The sequence below is a fragment of the Myodes glareolus genome, chromosome 13, assembly GCF_982192425.1.
Source record: "Myodes glareolus chromosome 13, mMyoGla1.1, whole genome shotgun sequence".
Lineage (NCBI taxonomy): Eukaryota > Metazoa > Chordata > Mammalia > Rodentia > Cricetidae > Myodes > Myodes glareolus.
The window spans coordinates 15268842-15288877 of NC_142038.1; the positions used below are offsets into that span (position 1 = coordinate 15268842).

General features: G+C 39.8%; 1 pseudogene; it reads left to right on the top strand.

Annotated features, from left to right (window-relative positions):
* Nucleotides 1–3775: 3775 nt before the first annotated feature.
* On the top strand, nt 3776–5046 carry LOC125390379 (bifunctional phosphoribosylaminoimidazole carboxylase/phosphoribosylaminoimidazole succinocarboxamide synthetase pseudogene; annotated as a pseudogene).
* The last annotated feature ends 14990 nt before the right edge of the window (nt 5047–20036 follow it).

Consider the following 20036-nt stretch of genomic DNA (forward strand, 5'->3'; position numbering starts at 1 on the left):
AGTGAACTTGTGATCATGAGCTGACCTGTACTGCTATGGAGTTCCAGATTGATGAATTCATGGAAATCACATTGGGAGAAGAGATTTCGATGCACTTATAATGATGTGGGTTCTTTGTTTTGCTCTTAACAAAAATAACTTAATTTCCCCCCAAACAATTAGGTCCCTAAATTTTCATTTCCTGGTAATGTGAACAGTGAACATCTTAGAGTCTTTCCCTATCACTGGGTTTCAATTTACTGCACTTATAAAATTCACTCAGGAATAGGATTATGAACAACAATGTAGTTTATGTGTAGTTACGTCAATTGCTGTTTTAAAGATTTATTTAAAATTATTTTTTTTTCAAGGCTGCCAAATGGTCTTCAAAAGAGCTACATCAAAATGTCATATGCCTGGGTTCTATGCAGTTATGTAAGTCACGAATGTATGCCCAGTACACAGAGTTACTCTCCAGAGCAGGATCCTGGGACTACAGAGCTGCAACATTGTCTGCACATTAAATGGTATTTATGTAATGTGTCTCTGTCACTAAAGTATTTAGCAAACCTCTTTAATGCAAAAGATATGCATTCTGTCTGTATCCACATTGTACTTCGGAGGAGTTTGACAATGGACTCTTACAATCTGGGCTCAGAAGACAGTGATGACTTCTCATTACATCTTCTCAATGAGAAACCAGGCTGGCTCAGGAAAGCTCATTTTAATAAGAACCAAGTTGGCAAGAATAATTACATTTAATAGCAGTCTTTTAATTACTATGTGATATTTATGTTTTAAATTTTTCCAGGCATTGATATCTTGTAACATTAGAAATAGTCTCCTTTAGGGTGTGGATGAATGTCAAGGTACATTTTTATGCATGTATGATAACTTCACAACAGAACCCACTTTTTATATAGTTAATGAATCCGAAACGCCTACCTGTTCCATGTTTCATAAACCTCCAAAATTTTTCCTGTGCTGTCTTGACCTCTCAGACCGCTCCCAACCATTTAGCCCTATGGGTGGCTACTCTACACCCCCCTATCTTCCTTTGAGATGTCTGGTCTGGGTCTGTGTGGGCTTGAACTCATTTAGAAGCCTAGGGGCTTCTCATTGTCTTCTTTCCTATGTCGGGTTTCAGTTTCCTACTAAGCATATTTGTTCTAGCCTTTCCAGCCTGAGGACCACTTTCGAGGATAGAGAAAACAATACAGAGGCTGAATCGTCCTGTTTTTCTCTGTTAGCTTTCAATACGACACTGTTCGGCCCCCAGCAGTGGACCTTCTGTTCCTCATTCTTCTCGCTGCTCTGAGCTCAGTGTGATGACCCCTCTCAGCCCTCATACTATCACTTTAAGCCTCAGTGGGGTTTGGGCTCTGTTGTTTCTAGTACTCTTATAGCTGCTTTGTATTGCTTGGTTATATGTGACTCCTTCAATTATCTCAGTCATTTCTTCTAAAAGCCTTAGATTACAAAACTCCCCATAGATTTTTAAGGCAGTTCCTTTTTTTCTTCTTCTCCAATGTTGTTGTTATTGAGATATAACTCTTTTTTTATGGAACTTCTTCTTTTAGTCATTTTTATGTCTTATAGGTCTAATCTTGAATCACAACTACTTTTCTCTAGACTTTTAGACACCACATTTTCCTAAACCCTAGAGGTTATCTAACTCTGACCAATGCTCCATTCCTTGACTGTTAGGAACTCCAGAACAATGACACCCTCTGTGTTCTCCAGGATAACCAAGTAGATTGTGTCAGGAACAAGGCCAAGTCACAGGGAAAAGAAAGTGGCCTCTGAGTTGAACAGTTCTGGGTGGAGATCTCTATCTGCTTTCTAACGACCTTCAGTGGTAAGACTTGGGGAATTTTCAGCCAACAGGGTCAACTGTACTACTTCTAAGGGATAAGACTATGAGGAATACAAAATGCCTTGAACTTGATGCGTGGTAGTTTCTGCTGTGACTGCGTAAAAATGTTTTTTATCTTTTGAGAAGTGTTCTCACTCTTACTTCCATTCTTTAAGAGATAACTTAAGTTTGTATTACAGTGTGAATCAGTTAAAGTTATAGTCAGCCATGTTTATACTCAGTATGAACATATTGGTGGAAAATAGCATACTTATTGGACACACATGTTATGAAGTTAAACTGTATGAATCAGAGTCCCGTGGTACACATATATGATTTGTAATGTGGGGTAAATAACTGGAGTTATTTGTGTTTCCACTTCTGTCACATAAAACAGTGCTAACACATGAGGTTGTTGTGATGATTTAAGCTCACATCAATGGCACTCAGTAATGGACTAGCTCTGTTAGCTTCCATGCTGAGGATGGCTCCATGTTGCTATGGTCAGCATGGCTCCAGCGATGACCTGACTGGGGCAGCGAGGGAATGAAGAAAAGACAACCTGACAGACACACAGAAAAGTTGGGATCAGGAAAAGTATAAACTCAAAGAAACCTCGATACCCCAGGACTTCCTCTGCTTCTCAAGCTGTATGAACTTAGAGCTGAGATTTCAGAAGTACCCTCCTTGCCTTGAAAGAGCATCTGAAAGAGTACCAAGAGACCATTAGTGATAAACAAGGCTATAGAAAAGGAACACAGAACGCCTCTGAAAAATGCTGACAGGAAATCTTAGAGTAACGTAGCTCCACTGGGAGACATTAACTGTGTTGTAGGAGGAGTTTAAAGAGACAGCACTGTGAGATATTCTATTACAGGGGAGGCTGCACGCTTACCAGCAATTTGGGATGCCTCTTGCTGAATCATTATTGTCTGAGATGTCCATTCAGATCCAGGTTTTCATACAGAACGCGTCATAGGCATCATTCCCAAGCTGGGGTGTCAGTGCTTATATGAGAAGGCATTTATGAGGCATCTGTGTATGCCCTTGTCCTCCTTTTGTGCATTTAATCTGCCCAGCTTTTTAAATGCCAGTCCTCAAAGGTCACATTATAGGATCAAGGCGGGGCAGAGTTAGAAAGAGGAGAAGCCCTGACAATAGTGCCAGTGCCCTTTAGGACTACTCCCTGGACACTAGAGGGACAGAATGGCTTGGGGATTGGAATAAACACATTTTCAAATGTGAGAACTCTATCTACATGAATGGGGTCCCTTTACACCAGAGGGAAACGCAGATGCACGGTCTCTGCCCTTTCAGGGTCCTAGCCCTTCAGGTAGTTTGTTAAAATATGATGCCCTCGAATGTATGGGAAGTGGAGAGGGACCAGTAAGAGAGGGGGGAGAGGGGACAAAAGGGGGTAACATGGGTGAATGTGATCAACTGTATGAAAATGATTAAGGGACATCATAATATATACAAAATGTTATAATCGTATACTGAATCACCCTACACACACACACACACACACAGACACACAGACACACACCACACACACACATTTGTGCCTGTGTTAAAGATCCTGCAAGGCTATTTGACTGATTATAAATTCTGTGATTATAGCAATCTATATAGAGACCAATTATTCTGTCCATCTTTCGCCCTCTTGATATTCATTTACTATTTCCCTCAATGTTGGACCTGATATTCTTATGATTCTCAGATGAAATACTCTTTGGAGTTTGTCAATAGACCCCTAGAGTCTACCAAGCACCGGCTAAGAATGTTACCGGATAACATTTGATGGCTAGATCAGAGACTTCTCTACATTATTGTAACTCACTTGTGTTTCTGCCAGTGGAGGAGCCTTGATTTGTGACTTTCTTTGTTTTTGAAAAACTTCAGACTTTTTCCGCAGGGTCTTGCACCTTCATCCCACCTAGGATAATGGCGACAGCTGAGGTACTGAGCATTGGGAGAAAACCCTATGAGGGTAAGACAAAAGAAGTCTTTGAATTGTTAGATAGCCCAGGAAGAGTCCTCCTGCAGTCCAAGGGCCAGATTACAGTGGGAAACGCAGCCAGAAAGAACCACCTGGAAGGCAAAGCTGCAATCTCCAATAAGATTACCAGCTGTGTTTTTCAGCTGTCGCAGGATGCCGGTATCAAGACTGCTTTCCCCAAGAAATGTGGGGAGACTGCTTTCACTGCACCCCAATGTGAAATGATACCAATTGAATGGGTGTGCCGAAGAATAGCAACTGGATCTTTTCTCAAAAGGAACCCTGGTGTAAAAGAGGGGTATAAGTTTTATCCACCCAAAGTGGAGATGTTCTTCAAGGATGATGCCAATAATTGATCCACAGAGGTCTGAGGAGCAACTCATTGCTGCACAGTTTTGTTTTGCTGAACTTGCTATAGGCCAGACTGAAGTGGACATCATGAGTCATGCTACACAAGCTATTTTTGAAATACTGGAGAAAGCCTGGCTGCCCCAGAACTGCACGCTGGTTGATAGGAAGATTGAATTTGGTGTTGATGTAACCACCAAAGAGATTGTTCTTGCTGATGTTATTGATAATGATTCTTGGAGACTCTGGCCATCGAGAGATCGGAGCCAGTAGAAAGACAAAGAGTCTTACCATGACCTCAAGGAAGTAACTCCAGAAAGGCTCCAGATGGTAAAGAAAAACTTTGAGTGGGTTGCAGATCGAGTGGAGTTGCTTCTGAAGCAAGACAGTCAGTGCAGGGTTGTAGTGCTGATGGGCTCAGCTTCTGACCTTGGTCACTGTGAGAAAATTAAGAAACTTCGGGATTCCATGTGAACTCTGAGTGACATCTGTCCATAAAGGACCAGATGAGACGTTGGGGATTAAAGCAGAGTATGAAGGGGATGGCATACCTACTGTATTTGTCGCAGTGGTAGGCAGAAGCAATGGTTTGGGCCCAGTGATGTCTGGTAACACTGAATATCCAGTTATCAGCTGTCCCCCCATCACACCAGACTGGGGTGCTCAGGATGCGTGGTCATCTCTTCGATTGCCCAGTGGTCTTGGCTGTTCAACTGTATTCTCTCCAGAAGGATCCGCCCAGTTTGTTGCCCAGATATTTGGGTTAAACAATCATTCGGTGTGGGCCAAACTTCAAGCGAGCATTTTGATCATGTGGATATCTTTAAAGCAAGTTGACAAGAAAATCAGAGAATGCAATTTGTAAAAAAGAAAAGAAAGAAAGAAAGAAAATGAAAAAAATTTACCTTTAAGGAGAAAAGTTACACATTCCTAGTTTGGATTAAAAAGGAAAGAATTCAAACAAAATGATTTCACTTCAAAGAAATCAATTCAATTAACTATTGAACAAATGGTCCTCTAGATATCACCCACTATATGGTCATTGTTGGGCAGCTGTGTAATATTAGCAAAGAAATGTTATTAATGGAGCTGGAGTTATGTCTCTGTGCTTAGGAATCAGTATGGCTCTCTTGCAGAGGACTGAGTTTGGTTCCCAGCATCCGTGTGGAATAATAATCACCTGTAACTTCTCATTATTTCTAAATGTTAATAATGACTTTTTATAAATCAGTAGTTACTTCTTAAAACAACAACAAAAAAACTTCATTAAGTGTTTACCACGTTAGAACATGGTATTTGTGGCAATATAAACCTATGTTTCTAGGTCATGGTCACTCATATAGTTAGCTTCAGAATAAGCCATCTCAAAAGATTCATTTTGAGGTATAAGGGCCATGTTTTGTGACAACACAATGCAACCCATCAATTCCCTTGGGGTGGGAGAACTTACCTAAAATTCATGGGAACCTAGATTTAATTTTCAACATTGCATACATCTCTTTCTCTCTCTCTCACACACACGCACAAACTCTCTCTCTCTCTCTCTCTCTCTCTCTCTCTCTCTCTCTCTCTCTCTCCTTTACCTTCAAAGTACAATCATTTATAAATCCAGTGAATACAAGCTCTTTGTCGTATAGGATCTCGTAGCTTCCCTCTGGCCCTGGCCATCTAGATCATCCAGAGTTCCCAGTGCCACCTCCGTCATGTCAGTTTGTCACTATAACTTGTAGTTAGAAGGAGCACTTGAGTAATGTATGATCAGAGTAGTAATTCTGACTTTACTCTTTCATACATATTGCATCTTGATTAACTTTATATCATTTTGTAAAACTGGAATGACAATAATATCTGTCATAGAATGTTTTGTAAGGATTCAATGAATTAATGTAATATGTGGAGTAGGTGCTCAAAAACCTAATTATTATTTACCCTTTTTACAGATGGAGAATTGACGATTATCCACTTAGAGATTTGACTTTGTTCAGGAGTTGTCTTTGCCTTCCACAAACAACCTTGATTATTAAAAGTAACATTTGAGGTAGATTTTAAGAAGATCTGGTTTACTGACACATATGCTTTTTATAAGGTTGAGTCAGTTCAACAAATGACTGGCCTGGAGAGTTGGTCCAAAACACTGTTTACTCTTGGGACCTTCTGTAGCTAGTCAGCACTGGATGGTAAATTCCATTTCTTTTTGTTCACTACAAGTGGCTGAGACTTCATATGGTGTCAGATGATTTATTCTGTATTTTAGTGTTTTTTTCTCCTTCTTCTGTCTGAAAAAGTGTCACTCTGAAGTATTTTCCAGATCATTCAAGATACTATATGCTCAAATGTGTTTTAAATAATGAATGGTCTCTCCTGTGTAATCCAAACTGGGCAAATGAAAGGAAATATATTTGGTATGGCTTTTAAGAATTGTTTAAATATTCTAGACTATTTGCCTGCAAGTAATGACCAATGTCTCTCCTTAATTTGATCAGTAATTCTGTATAAGTTCTTTACCCTCTGAACTTGGTTTGATATGGAATATAAGAATAATTGAGATAAATGAAAAGATATGAAGCACATGTAAAGGTGTATGGATCAAAGGAAGCCCTGGGTCAATGCTGACTCACAGTGTCCTTGTCTGTCGGTCTTCCCTGCCTGAAATCCAACTCTGTACTCCATTCACTTCATCAGGTCTTTAATGACTCTTATGTGTGTTATGTGGTAGTTTTTGGACCAGTCCTGAATTTTGCTTGGGCTCTCAAGACCCCTTTCCATGACCATTTTTAACTTTTATGCTGTATAGTGACATTTAGTCAATGATGAATCACATTATGATGATGATCTCATGATTGATCAGTAATATTTTCCCATGATGTAATAGGCATCCTCTTTGTATAAGTATACTGTATGTTTCTTGCACAATTACAAAATACCTGACTTTGCATTACTTGGTATGTATTCTGTAATTTAATGGTGCATTGATGTGCTATCTGAGCTATAGATACCCAGGGTCCCACCCAGAATCAAAGAAGGGACTGGGGATATACATTTTAAACATGTACCAGGTGATGATATCACATGAGCCACATGGTTCAGATGCAAATGAAGTAAAAACTAAACTATGAGAAACTGCTCTTGTATTTTGAAGACCTATAAGTAAGCTACTCCTTTGACCTGTCCCAAATGACCTCTGCTCAGGGATCTTAACCCTGGCTGGGTGCATGTGCAGCCTTTCAGGCCCAAATGAGCTTTTTAAATTTGATGACGAGTCACATGCATATGTATTTCTTTCATCACAAATGCTGATAGATTGTTGTTAGGAATTATGCCAGTTTAGTAAATTGTGATTGTAGATTCTTCTCAAATAGTCATTATTTAACTAGCACTGAATGGTTATCTAGGTTTCCAGTACCCAGATATTGTACCAGGAATGGTATCCCTATTGTTGATCAGGTCTTAAGTCCAATCAGAAAGCTATTGGTTACATAACAATATTTCACCTGCAAAGTTGCTGTGCCTTGCTGGCCATTGGTATGGTTCATAGGGGTCACAGCTGGGTGGGAATGTTCATTGCCTCTCTCCTTTGGAAGCTGGTCCTTGATGGGGCTGTAACTGCAAAAGAAGGTGGGAGGAGAGTATGGGGGAATAGCAGGATACAAATGACCTTGTAAGTTTTTATTGTCAATAGTTTGGTTTTTTCAACAGGCAAACTTCATACTGAGGGTATTTACAGAGCATGACGGTTATCTTACCTCTTCAACCGTCCTCAGGTGGGTTTAGTTCGTTTCTGAGCACAAGTTGGAGAAAGTCTGCTAAGCCCCTTGAGTAATTCTTACTCAGTAGCTAGCAACATGGAGCTACCATGCTTCTCCATGTTGAAAATTGCCTGCTAAGGTCCACAGTTAAGAGTTTGGCTTTATATAGGAAGCCCAGAGAGTATTTGCAGGTACCAAAATTGCCTTTCTTGGGAGAAAGTCTTGCTATTCTTCCTCTGAGGATATTGTGATCCTGTTGGACCTTGAGCCTGCTGTAAGGCGGGATTTCTCTTCCTCCTTACCAGGAAACATGGTCCAAACCGACTTCCTGGGCAAGGGGGACAAATGAGTTCTTTGCCCTCCACTCACATCTTCCTTAGCTGCATTTTGTTAGTTGCTTGTTTGATAGGAGCTGCTCATACCCGGAATAATTTATGTTCCTTGTTTCCTCAACTGTTTTCTGGACAGAGAAATATTCAATATCACCCAAGCTCTACTATGACCACCAACACTCAACTGTCTTTTTAGGAGATTATTTTCCACCTCTAGTAGGCTTCTGTATTGTTCAGCCAAGTGTTTGCTGATGATGCATTCCTTTCTCCGAGCGAACATGTTCCGTCACAATCTTTAGCCCTGTTTATCTCTGGATTTCAAAATGTTGTATGAAACATTTTGGAAAGAGGGAGAGGGAAGTGGGATACAGGCATGGCCAAGTGTCTCTCATTAATGGTCCCTGTTCCTTGGATTCTCTTTACTTTTCATATTTATGAAGAATGCTTTCCTTGACAAGTTCATCTTTGTTTGTGTCTTTTACTGCTAGCTGCCCTGCTGGGAAAGATGGCAACCAACTCTTGATACGGGCAAGTACCTTCTGCATTTACTCCCACTGCTCCAACTGCTCTGTGCTCTTTCCTTGTAGCTTGCTCAGAATGATGAACACTGCGATGCTAGGCTCTGGAGTGGAGGAGGCAAATATGGCAGCATGCAGTGCTAACAGTGGCAGATGGCAGAAAAGTTTCCTTTAGATTCAGATGAGCAGTTATTTCGTCTGGTGTGTTTTTTATTATTGAGTTTATTCTCATTGTTTGGCTAGAAAAGTCTGTCCTGGTGTTAACTTATCATGTGCTAGAATCATCTTGCTTCTAACATTTGAAACAAAGAGATGTTCATTATAAGAATTTAAAGTATGCTCCATATGGTCCCATGTGTGACTGTCAACTCTGATACAAGGAGGTGGCCTCTGTGTTATAGAAGCAAATGCTCATCTTATCCAAAACAACAACCACACCACCACCACCACCACAACAACAACAATCACCACCACCACCACCACCACAACAACTACCACCTCCACAACCACCACCACCATAACCACCATCACCACAACAACCACCACCGCCACCACCACAAAAAACGTTGATTAGAATTTAAAACAAATTTGCCAAATAAGTCAAATAAATTTCAAATAAATTATCCTTATGTTAGACCTGAAAAATCTTTAAACTAATCCTTATTTTCCAATCCTTGTTTTCAGACATGGTCTACCTTCAAGTCTATCCTTACTCATTTTTAAGTTTTCATTTTCAATTTCCAATGAAAAGTGTGGCTCATCAAGCTGTCTGGAGAGTGAATTTAAGTGGCTCTTGGAGTGGTTTAAGAAAATGTCCATGCCAGCTAGAGTAGAATTCTCCTGTTACTGCTGTCAGCCGCAGTACTTCCCCCATTATGACTGCATCTTTCTTTACTATGGTTCTGGCCATCATTGTTGATCAAGTTCATAAGTGTTGGAAATGGTGGTGTATTATATATATTCGACACTTTCCCGATCAGGAATGCTAGCTGCTAGTGTCACAGAATTCTGAGAGGGCAAAGGGTCCCTAGACGGTCATCTTACTCAGTTTTCTGCTTTCTGGGGGGGGGGGGGGGAAGGTGCAAACAGAAGAAGCTATCTCCAAGCAAATCTCCTTGTGATGAGGTGGATGGTGAAAAGATAATGGGCACCAACAGGATGTTAAAATGAAATGCCTCCTCTCTAGTCACAGCATCTCTACTGTGTAGTAAAGGACCGTTCATACTTCAGGAAAAGGCCATCACAGGTAATTTCGTGAACCCCGCCATAATCTTCCCATTGTTGAGAGATGTGCAGTCAACCTGATTATTTCTCAAAGAACTGTCATTTTCCCAAGAGCTGGCATTTTCAGCCTCTTAGAGAACACCAACCACTGTTATCACAGCTCTAACTTTGGCAATCAATCAGGGGGTTGAAATATTAGAGCTGGAATATATAATTTCATAGGGGATAATTTAGCAAAATTCACCTTGAACTGTAACACCTTCTGCCAGCCCTGTTTAAATAGGGCGGTCACTGTCAACTTGTAGTTGCTCTCCACCCCCTACACCACCCTCTTTTCTAGCTAGAGAAAATGAGAATAGAAATACGAGGTATGGAAATGCTGGGCTCCGTTGGTCCACTGGAAGGAGGGTCCATACCTAGGTCTGTGCCCACTGAAAGAATCCATATAGAAAATAGATCCATATAGACAGCCCCAGATGAGCAGTCTAACTCTGCTTTTCTGTTCTTACTCACAGCTGAATTTTTCCCCAGATAAAATATTCATATCCTTTTGGAAGGTAAAAATTTTCAAAGAAAGATGTATTTGTCATATATATGAATACATACACGTATGTACATGCACATGCATGATTATACACACACAGATATATGTCTTTTGTCCGCATGTGTGTAAATGAACTGTGTGTTTTCCTGACGTGTGTGGAAGCTAGAAGAGGATTTCATAGTCTATGGAACTGATATAGATGGCTGCAAGCCCCATGTGGGTGTTGGGAGCTAAACCCAGGTCCTCTGTGAGAGTACTAAGTGCTTTGAACTGCTGGGTCACATCTCCAGCTCCAGAAGGTAAATTTATAAACACTCTGTGATTTCAGAATTTCCCTTTTGGCTACGGCCAATCTTTGGCAGTTTCCTCTTTATTCTCCCCTTCCCACTTATACTCCATGCTCTGGAAGAAAAACCTACTTTTGAGTGAGGGGCTCTTGGAGAAGAAGCTCTGCCTCCTTTCACTATGCTCCACCTCCAGTCTGGAACAAGCAAAAGAAACTGCTTATGTGGTGGTGTCTTAGTGAGGGGTTTTATTGCTGTGAAGAGACCCCATGAGAATGGCATCTATTATAAAGGAAATCATTTAATTGAGGCTGACTTATCACTCAGAGGTCTCGTCCATTGTTATCATGGCAGGTGGCATGCAAGCAGACGTGGTGCTGGAGAAGGAGTTGAGAGTTCTCCATTTTGATCCACAGGCAACAGGAAGTAGATTGTGTCACTAGGCACAGGATGAGCATAGGAGACCTCAAAGCCCCCACTGACACACTTCTTCCAACAAGGCCATACCTACTTCAACAAGGCCTCACCTCCTAATAGTGCCACTCCCCATGACCTTGTGGGGGCCAATCACATTCAAACTGCCACACCTGGTGTTGTAAAAGGACCAGTGGGCTGCTTCCCGCCTCCTGGCTAGCTTTACCCAAAATAATTACATGAAAACTGTATTCTTTTAAACACTGCCTGTACCATTATATCTAGCTTCTTATTGGATAACTCTCACATCTTGCTTTAACCCATACCCAGTAATCTGTGTATCACCATGGGGTTATGGCTTACCGGGAAGTTTCTACCCTACGTCCATCTTGGGCTGGAGCTTCATGGCATCTGCCTGACTCTGCTTTTTCTCCCAGCATTCTGTTCTGTCTACTCCGCCTATCTAAGCTGCTGTCCTTTCAAAGGCCAAGGCAGTCTCATTATTTGACCAATGAAAGTAACACATAGACAGAAGGACCCTCCTACACCAATCTGGTGACTGTTATTATTCCTGGTGGTGATGAAAATAATGTTGAGGGTAAGGGGAGTGTCAGTGACAAAGGTCCTATAGTTGGAGACAGAGTTTTGTTTGAGTTCATGAAGACCATTTGATTCTCTCATCACTGTGCACAGCGAATATGAATCAGAGTCTAGTTAAAAAGATCAGGCTTGTTAGATAATTATATTAGATAATTACAGGAACCCAAAAGTGGAAGTCATTTCAAGCAACTTGAAAGAAAGGAAGGGTGAGGAAAGAAAAATATTTACACAGTATTTATCATCTGCTACTATTTGTGTTCTTCCCCAATTAATCATAACAACAAGTTGGAGATTGGTATGAAGCCTATTTTATATACAGGAAGTGTAGGCAAGGACAGCTGTAATTTAAGCTTGACATTTGATAGTTTCCAGGCACCGGAGACTGACTGACTGAACACAAATATCAAGGTTGGGCATTGAGAGATCCCCATTAAACAGAACCAACTTATGTCCTTCATTCTTTGATTGATTTGGGTGAGCCAGGCCCAAGCCACTCATGACATTCCCACTGGCCTTAGGCAGTGTGACTTAAAACTCATCACAAGGGCCACATAAGGAGCAATAACACAAAGAGGAGTCTGGTAAGGGAGTGTTAGAAAATGCTTCCTTGTTTTTGTACATGATGCTCAGAATGGGTATACCATGTAGATCTGCATCCTGGAACCATGGTTACATGAGGAAAGCCAACTTCTCCAAACTGATACCACAGATAGTAAAGGAAAGAGTCTCACAGTCACTGTCTTTGATGATATGGTTGGGTTCTTTATTAAATCCTCTAAAACTGAGTGAGTGTGTTTCTGGATTTATACAACATAAATCAAATTTCCACTATCTAGCTTCACCCAAAAATCATAAAAAATTTAAATGATTAAAAACTGTGACTCCAGGCTTTAACTTTGACTGCAATACTCAGTCCTCTCCTCTGGGCATCATTGTTGTAAGAGGTTAAAACACTTAAAGATTGCGCATGATGCATTAGAAAGTGACCTTCAGTTTTTAGCTAAAATCTAAAACCTTAGTTTGGTAAAAAAGATGGTCCTGACCACTGTTCAAAATTAAATTGGAGAAGAACATGAAAGAAGTGGGGAAAACATCTTAGAATTATCATTGCAATATTTTAGGAGTTTGGTCCAACCATTCATCCATGTCTTCGGCAAACGTTTACTTAAGCACTGACTCTGTACTGAGTGTTAAGAATGTCCTGTGGCAGAAAGCCTCTTTGCTTGCCGTTACAGAGTTCAGTCAGCAGGGAGCAAGGATTGATAAATGGCCCTCGAGGCACATTCTGCCTTTGCATGTTTAAATGAAGTATTACTGCAGCATAACCATGTCTGTTCTTGTGTAAATTACATATGACTCCTTTTGTACTACAAAGTTAGACTTGACTATTTACCACAAAGAATGCATTGCCTACAAAGCCTCAAGTATTTACTATTGAACTTTTTGCATAAAAAATGTGCTCACTGAGCAATTTCAATAAGATCACCATTTCTGAAGCTTGTGTGATGGATGTAGTCTGTATGATAATGATTATGGTTGCTACAGATGTGATAGGATTGTACTAACTGACAGTCACAAGGGAAGCTGAATTACAGAAACTAATGTCAAGGTGAGATGTGAGAGACCAAGCAAGATGATCGTGGACAATATGAGTCCTAGCTTTCAGTCTGGATTTTCCCTATATGCAATCGAAAGTCACTTTCCCATGCCAAGCTCCACTTGTGCACCTGTCATCACTGAAAGATCTATATGTCTGTTTATATTAAATCTATCATTTATTATCTATCTATCTATCTATCTATCTATCTATCTATCTATCTATCTATCTATGTATCTATGCATCTATCTATCTTTCTATTATCTATCTATCATCTATCTATCTATCTATCATCTATTGAGCTGTCATATCTATCTACCTATCATCTATATATCAATATATGTCATATAGTTATCTAGTGCTTTTTCTACTCTCTTTATTAAAATATCTGACTCAGTAAATCAGAATGAAAGAAACAAAACAAAATCATATATAATTTTATCTTTATTTGTTTTCCAGGGTAAGGTAAATGAGTTATAAACCCTTACTCTTTAGTAGGTGATTCAAAGTGAGAACGAGTTTGAAGCACAGAGGAGGATGGTGTGTAAGTAATGACTCAGTGGAATTTTAGACATCGTTCCCCATACCATATCCACAGAAAGGCAAATGCTATGTCTATAATCTAGTCTTTCTTTCTTTAGTCTACAAAAGGAGTGTAGAAGGTTGGTGTTCAGGAAGGATTCATGATTTCTAAAAACTTCAACAAACTTCCAATACTCATTATCTCCTTGACCAGAAGCAGGAGTAGAAGGAACTCAGATGATGAAGCTTGGTTGATTCCACTTCTACTTGTGTCTCTTGAGATGCTCTTTCAAGGTATTATATATCTCCGTTCAGAATGTGCTGGAAGACAGCTCCCCCTAAGAGTGATCTCTGTCTCTGTCTCTCTGTCTCTCTCTTGTTAAATGTCAGTAGTGGAGAAAGACAGCATCTCCTTAGAATGATGCACCAAAGTGGATTTGGATTCTTCAACACTCATTTCCTTCCTTGTATTTGCCATTAATTTTGCCTATCATTGCACACTGACAACCTCTCTTAACTGAATGAAATGTTCAGTTACAGAACTTCTATTGTTTTTCTTCTCTTATTTTTTTTTTACTTACTTTGTTCTTCTACCATTTCAGTTAACCTGATCTAAAGGCATTTCCCCAAGATAGAGCTGTTGCATTAGATATAACCAGTTGCTGTTACAAATTTAATAACATTTAAATTTAAACCTTCACAGGGAAGATTTGTTTTACAGACACATTATATTACCTTGCATAATTATTCCCAAGCATTAGTGTCCTATAAACTGAGCCTTGATTCTCTTCAATACAATGATTGCCGAGACCATGACAAACCTCCCACTCAGAACTGGAGCAGATGTTGGGGACTTCCTTGCCATCACGATGTTATGTTGTATTCAGAGACACACCAGTTTGCTTTCAGGAGTTACGTTAACTCCATTTCAGGAATTTTATCACATGTAGATGATTTCTTTCTAATTATCATTGCTGTTGTGACTAATTTTCCAGAGTAGGAATAATATAAGCAGAATATGTTGTCTGGAATTTATCTCTGATTCTTTCAAAATAAATGGAACATCTTCTGCTCTGGAGGACTGGCAAAGCAGTTTGAATCTAAACGTGTTAGCTAATGTTTTCATGGATAATCTCATAGTCCTTCATTTCTTTTTAGCTAGCCAAGGGGAAACTTATACTATGGCAAATTATTTTACTTGCGCCTAGGTAGAATAGTCTATAATTAGGCTGAAAAAAAGCACTTGGAATGCTAGAAGAGAGAATTTGGGATTTGGGACATGTTTCATTGCCTCAGCTTGGTGATCTAAGTTTCTGACTGAAGTGTCTCTTATGGAGCTAACAACCGTTTCTGTTTCTGCTCTTGGTAATTGCTTGTCTTGCAGTTGGCTGATCTTGTTTAGGACCATAATGGTTGTTGTGCAGGCACAGTATTGACACATGATGAGAAAGTTGTTCTTCAACAAGGGAAACAGGAGCAGGGAAACTGGGTTCTCATCAAAGAACACATAGTCTTCACAACCTCTGGATCCAAAGGCTCATCAATGGTGGAGTGCCAATCTTTTACACAAAGACCCGACAACTGTACTTTCTCCTCTATGAGTCCAAAGGGATGATTGAGAAAAAGGAAAGCGGCCATGACAGCCAGTGACATACTTAGCCCTAGCCTTATTGGGCACTCAAGACATTGCTTGTTTCTCTTTGTTATGGCTGGTTTCTGGGGATATGGCTGATCACCAACAATTCCAAAGAGTTCTGATATTTTGCTAGACCACTCAGACAAGTTGCAAGTACAGTCTCTTCACAGCTTCATGATTATGTTTGTCTGTTTGGTGTTGTTTGAATAAGATAGAGATGTAAATATGTCCAATATTACATTACATTATATTATATGTCCAATATAATGAGGAAATAGCATCGTATCTTGACACTAATCACAGCACTAGTTAACCTCATCCCATTAGCACACACTTGATAAAATTATGAAGACACCGTACTGCAGAACAATCCCTTGCTGTCCTACAGCACCCAAGCACCACAACCATTTGCAATGTCCCCAAATAATCTAACAGAAATCCTAATTCCATACTATGATCCTAGAATATTCTCACTGAGACTCTGTATCACTCTTTTTTGTGGCCATTTATCCCTGTTGCAATGAGGCAAGATTCCCAACTTTGTTCAACCACAGCCATGTTCCCGCCACTCTTTGAAGGGCACTGACCTCCTCTTTCATCATTTCACATATCAGTAATTGTTATTATCTTGTTCATCCTTTTAAACATGCAGGAATCAAGGAATTGCTCCTGATGTACCCGGTGACTTCATTTCAAGGCCATGCTCCATGATTGAACTGCAGTAGCTCTCATAAACACTTCCTTCTCCACCTCTGCAGAACAACATTGGTGCTCTTAAGTTGTGAGCATCTCCTATGTCCTCTACTAAGATTTTCTCTAAATTGACCAATTTGGAGCTACCTTGGCTTTCCCCAATCTGTTTTCCACAGTGTGCCCATGGCTCTCCCTTCTCATTAGAAAACTTTAAAATGTCACTTTGTTGTTGAAAGCTCTTTAATGAGTCTTAATTCTCTTAAGATAAAGACACAAGAACTTAACCACCATGGCTCATAAGACTGTAAGAAGTCTGGTTAATATTTTTTTTTTAAATCAAAGGGTCTCAGATAACTTAGGCTGGCTGTGAAGTCAAAATATAGCTGAGAATATCCTTTGACTTCTCATCCTTCTACCTCTGCATGCTAAGCACTGTGACTACAGGTGTGAACCATCAGTGCTGATTTATGTGGTGCTGGAGATTGAGCCAGGACCTCTCCTTGCTAGCTAAGCACATTATCAACAGAACTATATGCCCAGTCTGTTATTTATCTCATCTCATATTACTCTTTCCCTCTTTTTAATCCTGCTAAACTGAATTTCTTTTTCTTGACTACCAAGCACATGTTTCTACTATGACAGGTCTTTACACCTTCCCTCTCTCTAGATGTTCCCTCTCTTTCAGCTCCACTAAATAAATGATTATCCACAGTCCAAATCAGTTCCATTGCAGGGTGGGGTATCCTCCTTCGACTGAGCTGGATTAGCCAGTTTTGCTTATTTATATCTCATAGTACTATACAGTTCTCTCTAAGAATGTTTTCCAAATTTGTAGTAATATCATTCTTTAATTTCTTTTCTTTTGAAGTTAGAAATATAATAGTCCACTTCTTGTATTAATACTTATTTTGTCTTTGGGCTTGCGAGCTGCTTGATAAATATTTGTGGAATGAGGTGCTACCTCTGTTCTGCTACTGCTGAGTTGCCTCATTTAGCATATGCTATTCAGCTCGCCTAACTGTATGCATCTGTCCCAGTTGCTATAGCAAGACAGCACAGGTTGGGTGAAATTTATTTTCTCACTGTTCTGGAGTCAAGAAAACCAAGGTCAACTGTCGGGACTGAATCCTGGTGAGAACTCTCTTCTTAGCTTATAGATGGTGGCTTTGCTTTGCCAGTGTACAGCCCTCTTTCTCTTCATGCTGCCCTGGAGAGAAAGAGGGAGAATAGGTGTGAACATAAGTGTGAAGGCATCTCGGTCTCTCTTTCTGTCTTATATTTTTAATTAAGTATTTAGTTTTGGAACTAGGGATCTTCCTTTTGTTGTAAAACTACTAGTGTTCTTAGACTTGGACCTACCATTATCACATCATTTAACCATAATCACCAGTCAGAAAGACCCGATGTGACATTGATTGTTACAGTTTGGCCATATGAATTTGTGAGGGAGACAATTCAACTGATAGCATTAATGTTGAGATTCCTTATCTGTAACAGGGACGATCATGTAAGTCTGCTTCTTGGGAGAAGTTATATGCTGATGTTCTGAGTGGGAAACCTTGAAATACAAAGATTTTTCCCCCTTATCTTCCCCACCTCCCCTCCCCTATGGATCTACTCCTTTTCTGTTTTTCATTAGAAACCAAACAGGCTTCTGAGGGATAATAATAAAATAAGATAAAACAAAAACTAACACCTTGGACTAGAACAAAACAAGCAAACAAGAGAGAGAGAGAGGGGAAACTAGAAGCCATGATATATGTGCAAAGGATGTGTATGGGGAGGAGAATATATATAAATAAAATTGAAAACAACATCAAAAAGCCCTGACGTGACATTATGAAACAAGGAACTGCCAAAGACATCATTGAGTTCCTTTTCTGTTGGTCACCCACTACTGGGCATGCAGCCTACCTTTAAGAGTAGATTCTTCCTTTCCCTAGTGAGACTCTTTTGGAGAAAAATAAATTTTAATTTGCAATTGGTTATCAATTGGAGATTGATAGCCGTCTAGATTAGGGATAGAGGCATATGTCCTCTTCTTTCAGTTCTAGGACCCCATCTGGGGCAGGCTCGTGCAGGCCCTGTGCGTGCCGCCTCAGTCTCTTGAGTTCATGCGTTCATCCTGTTGATTTAGAAGACCTTGTTTCCTTGACGTTCTCCATTCCTTCTAACTCTTACATTCTTTTAACCTCTTTTCTCTCAGATTTCCCCAGGCTCTGAGGAAAGGGATCTGATGGAGACATTTCATTTTCAGCTGAGTATTTCACTCTCTGCATAGTGTCCGGCTGTGGGTCTCTGTATTTGTTTCCATCTGGTAGAGGAGGAAGCTTCTCTGATGATTGCTGAGCAAGGCACTGAGCTACGAATAAAGCAGAATGCCATTAAGAATAATTTTATTGTTATTTTTTTAGTAGAACATTAGTACTTGATTTTATCATAGGTTTCCTAGGCTACCTAGTCTCAGATTTTTGGTCACTCGGGCAGTGTCAGGTGTGGGTTCTATTTTGTGGAATGGGCCTTAAATCAAATCAGACATGGGCTGGTGACTCCCACAATGTTTGAGTCACCATTGCAGTAGCATAGCTTGCAGGCAGGGCACCATTGTAGAAAAAAGTGGGGTTTGTGCTTATTTTTCTCCTTTAGTAGCATACAGAGGACCTTCTGGTACCAATAAGACTAGTCTCTAAGGAGAAGGCCCGATGTAGGTAACAGATCAACTTCTTTCTGTTCCATGAGTTGTATTGATGTTGTCTTCAGCAATAGGGACTTGTGAGTTTGTGTCGAGAAGTGTATAATCTTAGCAACAGTCTGGGTTGCTTTGGGGGTTAACATTGTACCCCTTTGGGTGAAAACTCATTTAGATGTAACTCAAATGCAGCGATTTTACCTTTGGAAGAGGACAGGAGTCTGTTTTCACCGGAGAGAATTGAGGTCAGTATCTTCTCTGTTGGGTAAGGATAGTGTTAGCTGATAATTAGAAACTCTTTGTGATCACGAGATGGACATAGAATCATTAGTCACTATTGATTATTATTATTATTCTTAAGGGAAGTCTGTGGAATTAGACTGAGCCAAGTGTCTTCCACTTTCTTCTCACTTTAAGGTTTATTCTCTGGGCAGCTACTGAATGTTTTTGCTCCATTGACAATAGACCTGAGCTAATGTTCTCTGACCATGAATGTTAGAGGTTAGTAAATGACTAAAAGAGCTAAATAGTAAATAAATATTTTTGGCTTTGCAAGCCATGTTTTTTTTTCTTCTTTGTAGCTACTGAACCCTGATATTACAGCACAGAAGCATCTGAGCCAAATGGAATGTGTGCAGCTGAGTTCCAATAAAACTGTGTTAATGACTTTAACGTGCAAATTCCATGGTTTTCACATGCCATAAAAGAATATTCTTCTAGATAAAAAAGTAAGAATTTAAATATATAAGAACCATTCTTCTCTGGTGAACATGCAAAAATAAGCAGTTGACTAGGATTGGCATTTCCCATCTTTAATATATATCATTAATTTGGAACCAGAAATGCACTAATTTCCAGGGTAATCCTTAGACCAATAAACTACACTGATTGTTTTTCAAGTCTAGTTAGAAAATCTACTCTTTTCTAATTTGACTTATTGGTTAGGCAGGACATTCACTTTATTGTTTCCATAAGTTTCATTTTACTGCTGGCTCTGAAAAAAAATCATTTATCCATTTGCCAGGTTATAGCAGCTGATGCTAAGGCTCTTGAGCC